At 42.4% G+C, this 13094-nt stretch overlaps 1 protein-coding gene and 1 pseudogene across 5 annotated transcripts in view; one reads left to right on the forward strand and one right to left on the reverse strand.

Moving 5' to 3' along the window:
- Nucleotides 1–13094, forward strand: part of LOC120363082 (uncharacterized) — a 116824-nt gene that overhangs the window by 18235 nt on the left and 85495 nt on the right. The window lies entirely within an intron of this gene.
- LOC104650420 (nuclear receptor coactivator 4 pseudogene) lies at nt 11072–12887 on the reverse strand (annotated as a pseudogene).

Consider the following 13094-nt stretch of genomic DNA (forward strand, 5'->3'; position numbering starts at 1 on the left):
AATCATTCAACCATTAAGGGACATTTCGGTTTTTTTTTTCACTTTTTGACTTTTGTAAATTATATCGTTTGGATCTGTGTCCTCATTCAAATCTGAGCTCATATTGTAGTCCCTAATGTTGGGGGTGGGGCCTGGTGGAACGTGATTGGACCACAGGGTTGACTTCCCATGAATGGTTTAGCAGCAGCCCCTCTGGTACTACTGTCTTTGCCACAGTGAGTTTGTTCTCCTGAGATCTCATTTTTTAAAAGCGTGTAACACCTGCCTTTTTACTCTGTTTTGCTCCTGCTCCCACTGTGTGAGATGACTTAGTCTTTATTTGCTTTCTACCATAATTGGAAGCTTTTTGAGGCATCCCCAGAAGCAGAAGCTGCTATGCTTCCTGTACAGCCTACAGAACCATGAGCCAATTAAACATTTAAAAAAATAATAAATTACCTAGTCTCAGGTATTTATAGCAGTGCAGGAATAAACTAATAACAGTGATTATTGCTGCACTAAACACGGATGTGCAAATATTTCTGTCAGATGTACTTTGCATATTTTGAATAGATGCACAGAAGTAGAATTACTAAGTCATAGAATAACTTTTTTTTTTTAGGAATCCCCATACATTTTTAGGGGGTGCATCACTTTCTTCCCACCAAGAGTGCACCAGGGTTTGAATTCATCTACATTTTTGACATTTGCTATTTTTTGTTTGCTTGATATTGGCCATTCTAATTAATAAACAATAATACCTCATTGTAGTTTTGCTTTACATTTTTCTAAACATTAAAAATTTTTTCAATAATTGTTTGCTATGTGTATTTCATCTTTGGAGGAACTTTTTTTTTTTTTTTTTTTTTGAGACGGAGTTTCACTCTTGTTACCCAGGCTGGAGTGCAGTGGCGCGATCTCGGCTCACCACAACCTCTGCCTCCTGGATTCAGGCAATTCTCCTGCCTCAGCCTCCTGAGTAGCTGGGATTACAGGCACACACCACCATGCCCAGCTAATTTTTTGTATTTTTAGTAGAGACGGGGTTTCACCATGTTGACCAGGATGGTCTCAATCTCTTGACCTTGTGATCCACCCGCCTCGGCCTCCCAAAGTGCTAGGATTACAGGCTTGAGCCACTGTGCCCGGCCTGGAGGAACATTTTTATCTCGTGTCCATTTGTTAATCATGTTACTTTGTTGATTTTTTGGAGTTTATTCTGGATGTTAACTTCTGTCAAATGAATACTTTTTTTTTTTTTTTTTTAAGGTTATACTGCATTTTATTCTCTCAAAGTACAAAATCAGGCCAGGCACAGTGACTCATGCCTGTAATCCCAGTGCCCTGGGAGGCCAAGGCAGGAAGATCTCTTGAGCCCAGGAGTTCCAGACTAGCTCGGCCAATGTAAGGAGACCTCCTTTGCACCAAAAATAAAAAAAATTAGCCAGGCGTGGGAGCTCAAGCCTGTAGTCCCAGTTACAGAGGATTCCTTCAGCCCAGGAGACTGCAGTGAGCACCACGCTTGCACCACTGCACACCCCACCCAGCATGGGCAACAGAGCAAGACCCCGTCTTAAAAAACAATCAGGCATGTTAGACAAAATTTATTAATGGGGAGAGCTTTCCTATGTGTAAGGAAAGCTAAACTGGTCACAATGGCTCACATCTGTAATCCTAGCAATTTGGGAGGCCAAGGTGAGAGGCTCACTTGAGCCCAAGAGTTTGAGACCAGCCCAGGCAACAAAGCAAGACCCTGTCTCCACAAAATAGCTGGGGAGTGGTGGTACATGCCTTTAGTCCCAGCTACTCGGTAGGGTCCCTTGAGACTAGGAGTTCCGGGTTACAGTAAGCTATGGATTGTGTCACTGCATTCCAGCCTGGTGACAGAGGGAGACTCTGCCTTTTTTTTAAAAAAAAAAAAAAAGAATGCTAGCCACACACAGTGGCTCACTCCTGTAATCCCAGCACCCTGGGAGGCCAACACAAGAAGATCACCTGGGCCCAGGAGTTCAAGACCGGTCTGGACAACATAGTGAGACCCCAACCCCCCCAGTCTCTCTCTCTCTCTCTCTCTCTCTCTCTCTCTCTCTCTCTCTCTCTCCCCCTCCCCCCCATATATATATATATATATATATACACACACACATAATTTTATATATAAAAGTTTTTATATATGAATAATTCTATATATAAAATACATATATAAGGCCCCACCCAGCCTTATTCTTGTATTTTTCAGTGCGGATGAAGTTTCAGCATTGGTCTCGAACTTCTGACCTTGTGATCGTGTCTCGAACAGGCTGGTCTTGAACTCCTGACCTCGTGGTCTGCTTGCCTTAGCCTCACAAAGTGCTGGGATTACAGGCGTGAGCCACCGGCACCCGGCCCACAGTGTTTGCTTTTAATTGCTTTATTGAGGCATAGTTAGCATACAATAAAATGCATGCAACCTCTGCCCCCGGGGCTCAAGCTATCCTCCCACCTCAGCCTTCCAAGTAGCTGAGACTACAGGCACACACCACCATGGCTGGCTAATTTTTGCATTTTTCGTAGAGATGGGGTTTCACCATGTTGCACTGGCTGGTCTTGGACTCCTCAGCTCAAGCAATCCGCCTGCATCAGCCTTCCAGAGTGTTAAGATTACAGGCTGGAGCCACGACACCTGTCCTAAAATGTACATTTTATTGTATTTGTTTTGTTTTATTTTATTTGTTTTTTGAGACGGGAGTCTCACTCTGTCACCAGGCTGGAGTGCAGTGGCACAATCTCAGCTCACTGCAACCTCCACCTCCCAAGTTCAAGCAGTTCTTCTGCCTTAGCCTCCCAAGTAGCTGTGACCACAGGCATACACCACCGCACCCAGCTAATTTTTTTTTTTTAATTTTTAGTCGAGAAGGGGCTTCATCATGTTGGCCAGGATGCTCTCAATCTCCTGACCTCATCATGTGCTTGCATCAGCCTCCCAGAGTGTTGGGATTACAGGTGTGAGCCACTGCACCCTGCCTAAAGTGTGCATTTTAAAAGTATGTTAGTATCGATATACATAAATACCTGTGAAACCTTCACCATTTCAACATAATGAATTTACTCAAATCCCCCTCAAAGTTTCTTCATGCAGCTTTATAATCCCTCCCACATGCTGTTCCCTGAACCCCCACCTCAATCACCGCTAACCACCAATCTGCTTCTGTCACTGTATGTTAGTTTTCATATTTTAGATTTTATATAAGTGGAGCGCTACAGCATCTACTTTCTTCTGTCTCATGTCTTTTACTTAACATAATTGTTTTGAGATTCATCCACACTTTTGCATATATAAATAGTTCATGCTTTTTTATCATTGAGTGTTTTTCCATGACGTGGCATGGACTGTTTCTGGTTTTGGGTTATTACAAATAAAGCTACACTATAAACATTCATGTACAAGTCATTATACAGACATATGCTTTCATTTCTTTAGAATAAATACCTAAGTTTGGAATGGCTAAGTCTAAAGGTAGTAAATGCTCAAATTTTTTTTTTTTTTTTTTTTTTTTTTTTGAGACAGAGTTTCGCTCTTGTTACCCAGGCTAGAGTGCAGTGGCTCGATCTCAGCTCACCGCAACCTCCGCCTCCTGGGTTCAGGCAATTCTCCTGCCTCAGCCTCCTGAGTAGCTGGGATTACAGGCACGCGCCACCATGCCCAGCTAATTTTTTGTATTTTTAGTAGAGACAGGGTTTCACCATGTTGACCAGGATGGTCTCGATCTCTTGACCTCGTGATCCACCCGCCTCGGCCACCCAAAGTGCTGGGATTACAGGCTTGAGCCACCGCGCCCGGCCTGTAAATGCTCAATTTTAAAAATAAACTACCAGGCTGGGTGCAGTCGCTCACACCTGTAACCCCAGCACTTTGGGAGGCTGAGGCAGGTGGATCACCTGACGTTGGGAGTTGGAGACCAGCCTAACCAACATGGAGAAACCCTATCTCTACTAATACAAAAGTACCCGGGCGTGGTAGTGCATGCCTATGATCTCCGCTACTCAGGAGGCTGAGGCAAGAGAATTGCTTGAACTTGGGAGGTGGAGGTTGTGGTGAGCCGAGAAGGTGCCACTGCACTCCAGCCTAGGCGACAAGAGGGAAACTCCATTTCAGAGTGGAGAGAAAAAAAAAACAACTACCAGGCTAGGCAAGGTGGCCTAGGCCTGTAATCCCAGCCACTTCAGAGGCTGAGGTATGAGAATCTCTTGAACCTAGGAGGCAGAGTCTGCAGTGAGCCACATTTGCGCCACTCCGCTCCAGCCTGGGTGACTGGAGACAGTGAGACTGCCTCAAAAAAATAAAATAAGCTCGGTGGAGTGACTCCCACCTGTAATCCCAGCACTTTAAGAGGCCGAGGCAGGCAGATCACAAGGTTGGGAGTTTGAGATCAGCCTGGCCAATATGGTGAAACCCTATCTCTATTAAAAATACAAAAATTAGCTGGGTTTGGTGGCAGCCATCTGTAGTCCCAGCTACTAGGGAAGCTGAGGCAGGAGAATCACTTAAACCCGGGAGGCAGAGGTGGCAGTGAGCTGAGATTGCGCCACTGCACTCCAGCCTGGCAACAGAGTAAGCCTCTGTCCCAAAAAATAAAAAAAATATGGCCAGGCACAGTGGCTCTCGCCTGTAATCCCAGCACTTTGGGAGGCCGAGGGGGGCAGATCCCCTGAGGTGTCGGGAGTTTAAGACCAGCTTGACCAACATGGAGAAACCCTGTCTCTACTAAAAGTACAAAATTAGCCGGGCGTGTGGCCCATGCCTATAATCCCAGCTACTAGGGAGGCTGAGGCGTGAGAATTGCTTGAACCTGGGATGTAGAGGTTGCGATGAGCCAAGATGGCAGCGTTGTACTCTAGCCTGGGCAACAAGAGTGAAACTTTGTCTCAAAAAAATAAATAAAATACCAAACTGTTTTTGGAAGTGGATATACTATCTTACATTCCCACAAGTAGGATATGAGACTTTCAGTTACCCTGAATCAGTAACAACATTTGATGTACTCAATCATTTAAATTTTAGCCATTCCAAAAGGTACACAACAATCTCATTGTGGTTTTAGTTTGCGCTTTCATAATGACTAATGATGTTTTTGTTTTTATATATGTATTTATTTATTTAAGATAGAGTTTCACCCTGATGGCCAAGCTGGTCTTGAACTCCTAACCTCAGGTGATCCAGCCACCTCATCCTCCCAGAGTGCTAGGATCACAGGTGTGAGCCATTAAACCAGCCAATGACTAATGACTTTGAACATCTTTTCATGGGTTAATTTGCACTGATCTGCCAGGCAAAGTGGTTCACGTCTATAATGCAACACTTTTGGAAGCCAAGGATGGCAAATCACTTGAGCCCAGGAATTCAAGACCAGCCTAGGCCACATGACCAAACCCTGTCACCGAAAAAGAAAATTGATTAGCTGGGCATGGTGGCATGAGCCTGTAATCCCAGCTACTTGGGAGGGTGAGGTGAGGCTTGAGCCTTGCTGATGGAGGCTGCAGCGAGCCATGATTCTGCTACTACACTCGAGCCTGGGCAGCAGAGTGAGACCCTGTCTCCAAAAAAAAAAAAAAAAAATCAATTAAGGCCAGGTGCTGTGGCCCACACCTGCAATCGCAGCATCTTGGGAGGCTGAGGTGGACAGATCACGAGGTCAGGAGTTCAAGACCAGCCTGGCCAACATGGTGAAAAATACAAAATACAAAAATTAGCTAGGCATGGTGGCATGGACCTGTAGTTCCAGCTACTTGGGAGGCTGAGGCAGAAGAATCGCCTGAACTGGGAGGCAGAGGTTGCAGTGAGCCAAGATCGTACCACCACACTCCAACCTAGGTGATGAGCAAGACTCCATCCCAAAAAACAAAAACAAATCAACTAGATAGCATAAGGGGAAAATAATTGCACTGATGTGACATTGTGGTTCAGGTAATTTGCCCATATGTTCGGTTTTATTTATTTATTTATTTATTTATAAGCACTATTAGAGTAGATATTTTTTTTTATTTATTTATTTTGAGACAGAGTCTTGCTATGTTGCTCAGGCTGGAGTGCAATGGTGAGATCTTGGCTCACTGCAACCTCCACCTCCTGGGTTAAAGTGATTCTCCTGCCTCAGCCTTCCAGCAGCTGGAACTACAGGCATGCACCGCCACATCCGGCCAATTTTGTATTTTTAGTAGAGATGGGGTTTCATCATATTGGCCAGGCTAGTCTTGAACTCCTGACCTCAAGTGATCCATCCACTTCAGCCTCCCAAAGTGTTAGGATTATATGCGTGAGTCACTGCTCCGGGTCTGCCCATATGTTTGTTTGTTTGTTTCATTTTACGTTTTGTGGTACATGTGAAGAACATGCAAGATTGTTGCATAGGTACACATATGGCAGATTGATTTGCTGCTTTCCTCCTCATCACCTATATCTGGCATTCCTCCCCATGCTGTCTCTCTCCAACTCTCCACCCCCTGCTGTCCCTCCCCTATTTTCCCCCTACAGACCCGAGTGTGTGATGCTCCCCTCCCTGTGTCCATGTGTTTTCATTGCCTATGAGTGAGAACATGCGGTGTTTGATTTTCTGTTCTGTTATTTTGCTGAGAATGATGGTTTCCAGGTTCATCCATGTCCCTACGGAGGATACGAACTCATTGTTTTTGATGGCTGCATAGTATTCCATGGTGTATATCTGCCACATGTTCCCTGTCCAGTCTATCATCGATGGGCATTTGAGTTGGTTCCAGGTCTTTGTGATTGTAAACAGTGCTGCAATGAACATTCGTGTGCATGTCTCCTTACAGTAGAAAGATTTATAATACTTTGGATATATACCTAGTAATGGGATTGCTGGGTCAAATGGAATTTCTGTGTCTAGGTCCATGGAATCTCCACACTGTCTTCCATGATGGTTGAACTAATTTACACTACCACCAACAGTGTAAAAGTGTTCCTGTTTCTCCACATCCTCTCCAGTATCTGTTGTCTCCATATTTTTTAATGATTGCCATTCCAACTGGTGTGAGATGGTATCTCAATGTAGTTTTGATTTGCATTTTTCTAATGACCAGTGATGATAAGCATTTTTTCATAGGTTTGTTGGCCTCCTGTATGTCTTTTGTAAAGTGTCTGTTCATATCCTTCACCCACTTTTGAATGGGCTTGTTTTTTCTTGTAAATCTGTTATAGTTCTTTGTAGATTCTGGATATGAGCCCTTTGTCTGATGGGTAGATTGCAAAAATTTTTTTCCATTCTGTTGGTTGCCAATTCACTCTAATGACTGTCTCTTTTGCTGTGCAGAAGCTGTGGAGTTTGATTAGGTCCCATTTGTCTATTTTGGCTTTTGTTGCCAATGCTTTTGGTGTTTTGGTCATGAAGTCCTTGCCTATGCCTATGTCCTGAATGGTTTTGCCTAGAATTTCTTCTAGGGTTTTTATGGTGTTAGGTCTTATGTTTAAGTCTTTAATCCATCTGGAGTTAATTTTAGCGTAAGGTGTCAGGAAGGGGTCATTTCTGCTTTCTGCACATGGCTAGCCAGTTTTCCCAACACCATTTATTTAACAGAGAATCCCTTTCCCATTGTTTGTTTTTGTCAGGTTTGTCAAAGATCAGATGGTTGTAGATGTGTGGCATTGCCTCTGAGCCATTGGTCTATATCTCTGTTTTGGTACCAGTACCAAGCTGTTTTGATCACTGTAACCTTGTAATATAGTTTGAAGTCCAGTAGTGTGATGCCTCCTGCTTTGTTCTTTTTGCTTAGAATTGACTTGGCTATGCGGGCTCTCTTTTGGTTCCATATGAAGTTAAGGTAGTTTTTTCCAGTTCTGTGAAGAAGGTCATTGGTAGCTTGATGGGGATAGCATTGAATCTGTAAATTACTTTGGGCAGTATGGCCATTTTCACTATATTGATTCTTCCTAACCATGAACATGGAATGTTTCTCCATATGTTTGTGTCCTATCTTACTTCATTGAGCAGTGACTTGTAGTTCTCCTTGAAGAGGTATTTACATCCTTTGTTAGTTGTATTCCTAGATATTTTATTCTCTTTGTAGCAATTGTGAATGGCATTTCATTCTTGATTTGGCTCTCTTAAAGTCTGTTATTGGTGTATAGGAATGCCTGTGATTCTTGCACATTGATTTTGTATCCTGAGACTTTGCTGAAGTTGATTATCAGTTTCAGGGGATTTTGGGCTGAGACGTTGGGGTCTTCTAAATATACAATCATGTCATCTGCAGATAGAGACAGTTTGACTTCCTCCTTTCCTATTTGAATACCCTTTATTTGTTTTTCTTGCCCGATAGCTCTGGCTAGAACTTCCAGTACTAGATTGAATAGGAGTGGTGAGAGAGGGCATCCTTGTCTAGTGCCAGATTTCAAAGGGAATGCTTCCAGTTTTTGCCCATTCAGTATGATATTGGCTGTTGGTTTGTCGTAAATAGCTTTTATTATTTTGAGATACGTTCCATCGGTACCTAGTTTATTGAGGGTTTTTAGCATAAAGGGCTGTTGAATTTTGTCAAAGGCCTTCTCTGCATCGATTGAGATAATCATGTGGTTTTTGTCTTTGGTTCTGTTTATGCGGTGAATTACGTTTATAGACTTGCGTATGTTGAACCAGCCTTGCATCCCCGGGATGAAGCCTGCTTGATCATGGTGGATAAGCTTTTTGATGTGCTGTTGCGGTTGGCTTGCCAGTATTTTATTGAAGATTTTTGCATCTATGTTCATGATGGATATTGGCCTAAAGTTTCCTTTTCTTGCTGCGTCTCTGCTAGGTTTTGGTATCAGGATGATGTTGGTCTCACAAAATGATTTGGGAAGGATTCCCTCATTTTGTATTATTTGGAATAGTTTCAGAAAGAATGGTACCAGCTCCTCTTTGTATGTCTGGTAGAATTCAGCTGTGAACCCATCTGGACCTGGACTTTTTTTGGGTGGTAGGCTCTTAATTGCTGCCTCAACTTCTGCTCTTGTTACTGGTCTATTCAGGGTTTAGGATTCTTTCTCGTTTAGGCTTGGGAAGATATAAGTGTCCAGGAATTTATCCATTTCTTCCAGGTTTACTAGTTTATTTGCATAGAGTAGTTTGAAATAATCTCTGGTGATGGTTTGTATTTCTGTGGAATCTGTGGTGATATCCCCTTTATCGTTTTTTATTGCATCTATTTGATTATTCTCTTTTCTTTTTTATTAATCTGGCTAGTGGTCTGTCTATTTTGTTGATCTTTTTGAAAAACCAGCTCCTGGATTTATTGATTTTTTGAAAGGTTTTTTGTGGCGCTATCTTCTCAGTTCTGCTCTGATCTTAGTTATTTCTTGTCTTCTGCTAGGTTTTGAGTTTTTTTTATCTTGCTCCTCTAACTCTTTCAGTTTTGACAATAGGGTGTCAATTTTAGATCTTTCCTTGCTTCTCATTTGGTCATTTATTGCTATATGTTTTCCTCTAGACACTGCTTTAAATGTGTCCCAGAGATTCTCGTATGTTTTATCTTTGTTCTCGTTGGCTTGTAAGAACATCTTTTTTTTTTTTTTTTTTTTTTTTTTTTTTTTATGGCTGTTATGCTTTTAATGGAGGCAGATGCAAAATTCATCAATGCAAAAGAATGTTTCACATACTCATTAACATAGTGATTAATGTAAATTACATTTTGACAATGTAAAATACAGTGTATTTGGCCTCAAGAAAGAAACTACAGAGTTAGCTGCAACTTAAGATAACTGAAAGGCTCCTTATGTTGTTTTTGCCCATCACCTTTATTATAATAGTTCTAAGTGATATCTGGGGAGGGAATTAAAAAATAATACAAAGCTCTTTCCAGCTGTGATTCAAAGAACTCTAGTGAAGCTGTATAGCAATGATATTGTGGAACCATGAAGTTTCCCCAGAAGTATTTCCAGTAACAGGCAGTTAAGAAGCTTAATAGTTTCAAAGTCTGGAAAGCAGCAAAGATATCTTTAGAGAATTTAAAAACATTATAAACCCCACTTCTCTCCTACAGAGACATTTTAAAGCATGGACATAACTTTAAGGACATTGAGAAAACATCAGTAGTTTTCATAAAGTTTCAATGAACACCCGAAGGCACAAGTGTTGAAAACAGCCTATTCACTATAATGTCACCTTTGGAGGTAAAGGTGTGCTGTGCTTGCAGGAGAAGGACGACTGTATCCCTAGTTAAAAGCACCAGGTGTCAAGCTCAGCTTCCATTTACACAGGATGCACCAATAATTCCATTTACACAGGATGCACCAATATAGTGAATAGTTCAAGTACCATACTATATTTCCAACATGTCTTTGCCTATTTGCTTAGTTATTACTGGGGTTCCTTTAAACCCCGTAGGTCTATAGAATATTTTAAAAGGCTAGAACTGCCTCAAAAATCCTCTTGAAATACTGAACCCTTCTAAAAGAGCTCACAGGATATTTTAGTAACATTTACAGAAAGAAAAAAGTTTGCAGTAGCTGAGTTTCAAGTGAATAGTAATGTAAAACATGTAGGCTAAAACATTGGGTAATGTCAAAAATTGCCAAGATTATTAATACATATTTTGGTAGTCACTATTAGCCAGATTAATTTTTTGTGTAAAATACACTACATATTAATAGAACAGGAAAATCATTATTTCAGACCACTAACAAGAAAACCCACAGCAAGAGAAGCATCTATAGGGCAATTAAACATTAGGGAAGTTTACTAGCTTTAGAATATATCAATATACCTCGATTACAGAAATATTTCATTTTTAAAACTAGAGTGAGTGTTTTCATGTACTTTTAGTAACGACCCAATCTAAGAAGCCTTGGAGGCTTGTGAAAAAGATGTATCCACAAAGATGCTGCATTTCTAGTGTGGGAGTAAATTAACACTTCTGTAAGAAGGAAGGAACTGAATTACCTCAGCATCAATAAACAGCATTTTTCTTTTAAACAGTAACTCAAATCTGATGACTCACTTTGCTTTACTAGTTCAAAATTAGGTGAGAGAAGAACTAAGCTAACTGTTCAGACCCAGAAACACAATGATTTGGCAAGCTGCAGTCACTCAGCTCATGATGTGTGATAACTGGCAGAAAGGCGGCTCAACTCTTGTCTTCACATCTGGGCCTTCTTTCGAAGCAGCCACTTGTCTTCTCCAGAGGATAACTGGCTGAGGCTGCCCATCTTTTTTCCTGGCAGGACCCAGTCTGCTGTATTAAAGGGACACCAGAAAGTACTCATGGTGCTTTTAAGCTTTTGTTTGCCAGCTCTGTCTTCAGTACTAGGCACTTCCTTGGGACTTCCTTCTTTGTATAGGGGCCTGATAAGCCACTCCGACAAGGGGCTGTTCTTTATGACTTGGAAGGAATCAGCAATTCTAGAAGGAACCATTGCCTTTGGTGCTTTAGGTTGTTCTATTACTTCTTTTCTAGAAGGACAAAGCCACATATTCAGGGAATCTTTATGCTTCTCAGGCTCAGGTTTGGGTTCCATGGGCATCCCATTTTTATCCTTTCCTTCTTTCTTCAGAAGCCATTTATACAGAGCCTCCTTCTCAAAATTCTCATCACACACACACTCTGCAAAGCTTGTGCAGGGCTCATTGGCTCTGCACACCTCCTCTACCTTACATGGGTCCTGACAGTTCTGGACAAGCCGATCCTCTGTAACCACGCTGGGGGTGGACAATGGTTTCTAGGCCTCCAAGTGGTCATTCAGGCACTTCAGATTGCCCAGGTTTTCAATCTCCACACCTTTGGGCTGGTTTCCCTGACAGTTGGTACAGGAGTCAGTCTTGACAAGCCAATCATTCACATTATAGGACTGGAACAAGAGCTTAAACTTCTCACTGATTTCATGACTGCCATTCTCAGGCTTCCCCAGCTTATGGGATTCCTGGGGAGTCACCAGCCAATCTGATAAGTCCATCTTATCTTGATCAGGAAGCTCTAGATCTTCAACCTTTTCCATTTCAGTGGAGAAAGAACTAGCATTGGAATGGCTGTTACACTTTTGATAACTTGGTTTTTCAGGAACTTCCTGTTGCTGACTCTTGAGAAGCCAGTTTTCTAAGTCCTTTAGGTTTCCCCAGACATTACTGAAGAAATTGCAGGCTCTGGAAGAAGTCTGACTATTCTCCAAGGTCTGCTTTTGGGTGAGCCAGTCCTGGGGGTTGGTGCTGGATATGTAAGGAGACTTATGACCACTGGCAGGTTTGCTTCCAAGGAGCCATTCGCTGAGAGGGACAGCTGCAATACTGGATGCTGACTTCTGCTCTGGCATTGGGATATAGCCTCTCTTCTCCAGGAAGGGCCCAATATTTGATGAACTAGCATGAGCCATCAAATGCTCAGGAATTTGAATGGTTTTGAGAGACCCAAAGGTGGTGATGGTCTGGCGCAGAGCAGTTGTGTCGGCTTCAAAGAGCAGGACAGTTGAATCTTCAGGCTTAAGGGTCAAACTGCCCAGTCTCTCCAGGCACACAGAGATTTGATTGGCTAGATCTTTGTTTTGGGTACACTCCAGCTGATGAGTAAGACAATTGAACTGGCCCAGTAACCAGTACAGCTGCTGAGCTTGCTGCTGAAGTGTCTCCTCTTTAAGCTGATAGATGAGGTCCACCTGTTTGTATAGCCACACCTCACGGCTTCTAAGGCATTCCAGGTGACGGCTTATGCAACTGTGAATCTGAGCTTTGACCTCTCGCAAGTTATCTTTAATTTGCTGCTCAGCCCGGAGAACTCCACCAATAGCAAGTTCCAAGTCCCTCCGTGCATCACTACATCTCAAAAGGGGTTCTCTATTACTGGAGCTGCCACTCTTGTCTTGGAAGGTATTCATTCTGCTCACTGCTCCAGGTCCGAATGCCTCTCCGGGCGATCCGAGGGGACCTTGGATGGACTGAGACACGGCCCCACACCAAGAACATCTTTATTTCTGCCTTCATTTTATTGCTTATCCAGTCAACATTCAAGAGCCAGTTCTTCAGTTTGCATGAAGCTGTGGTTCTGAGTTATTTTCTGATTTCTGAGTTCTAACTTGATTGCACTGTGGTCTGAGAGACTGTTTGTTAAGATTTCCGTTCTTTTGCATTTGCTGAGGAGTGATTTACTTCCAATTACAT

This window comes from Saimiri boliviensis, chromosome 3 (assembly GCF_048565385.1).
Source record: "Saimiri boliviensis isolate mSaiBol1 chromosome 3, mSaiBol1.pri, whole genome shotgun sequence".
In the NCBI taxonomy this organism is placed as follows: domain Eukaryota; kingdom Metazoa; phylum Chordata; class Mammalia; order Primates; family Cebidae; genus Saimiri; species Saimiri boliviensis.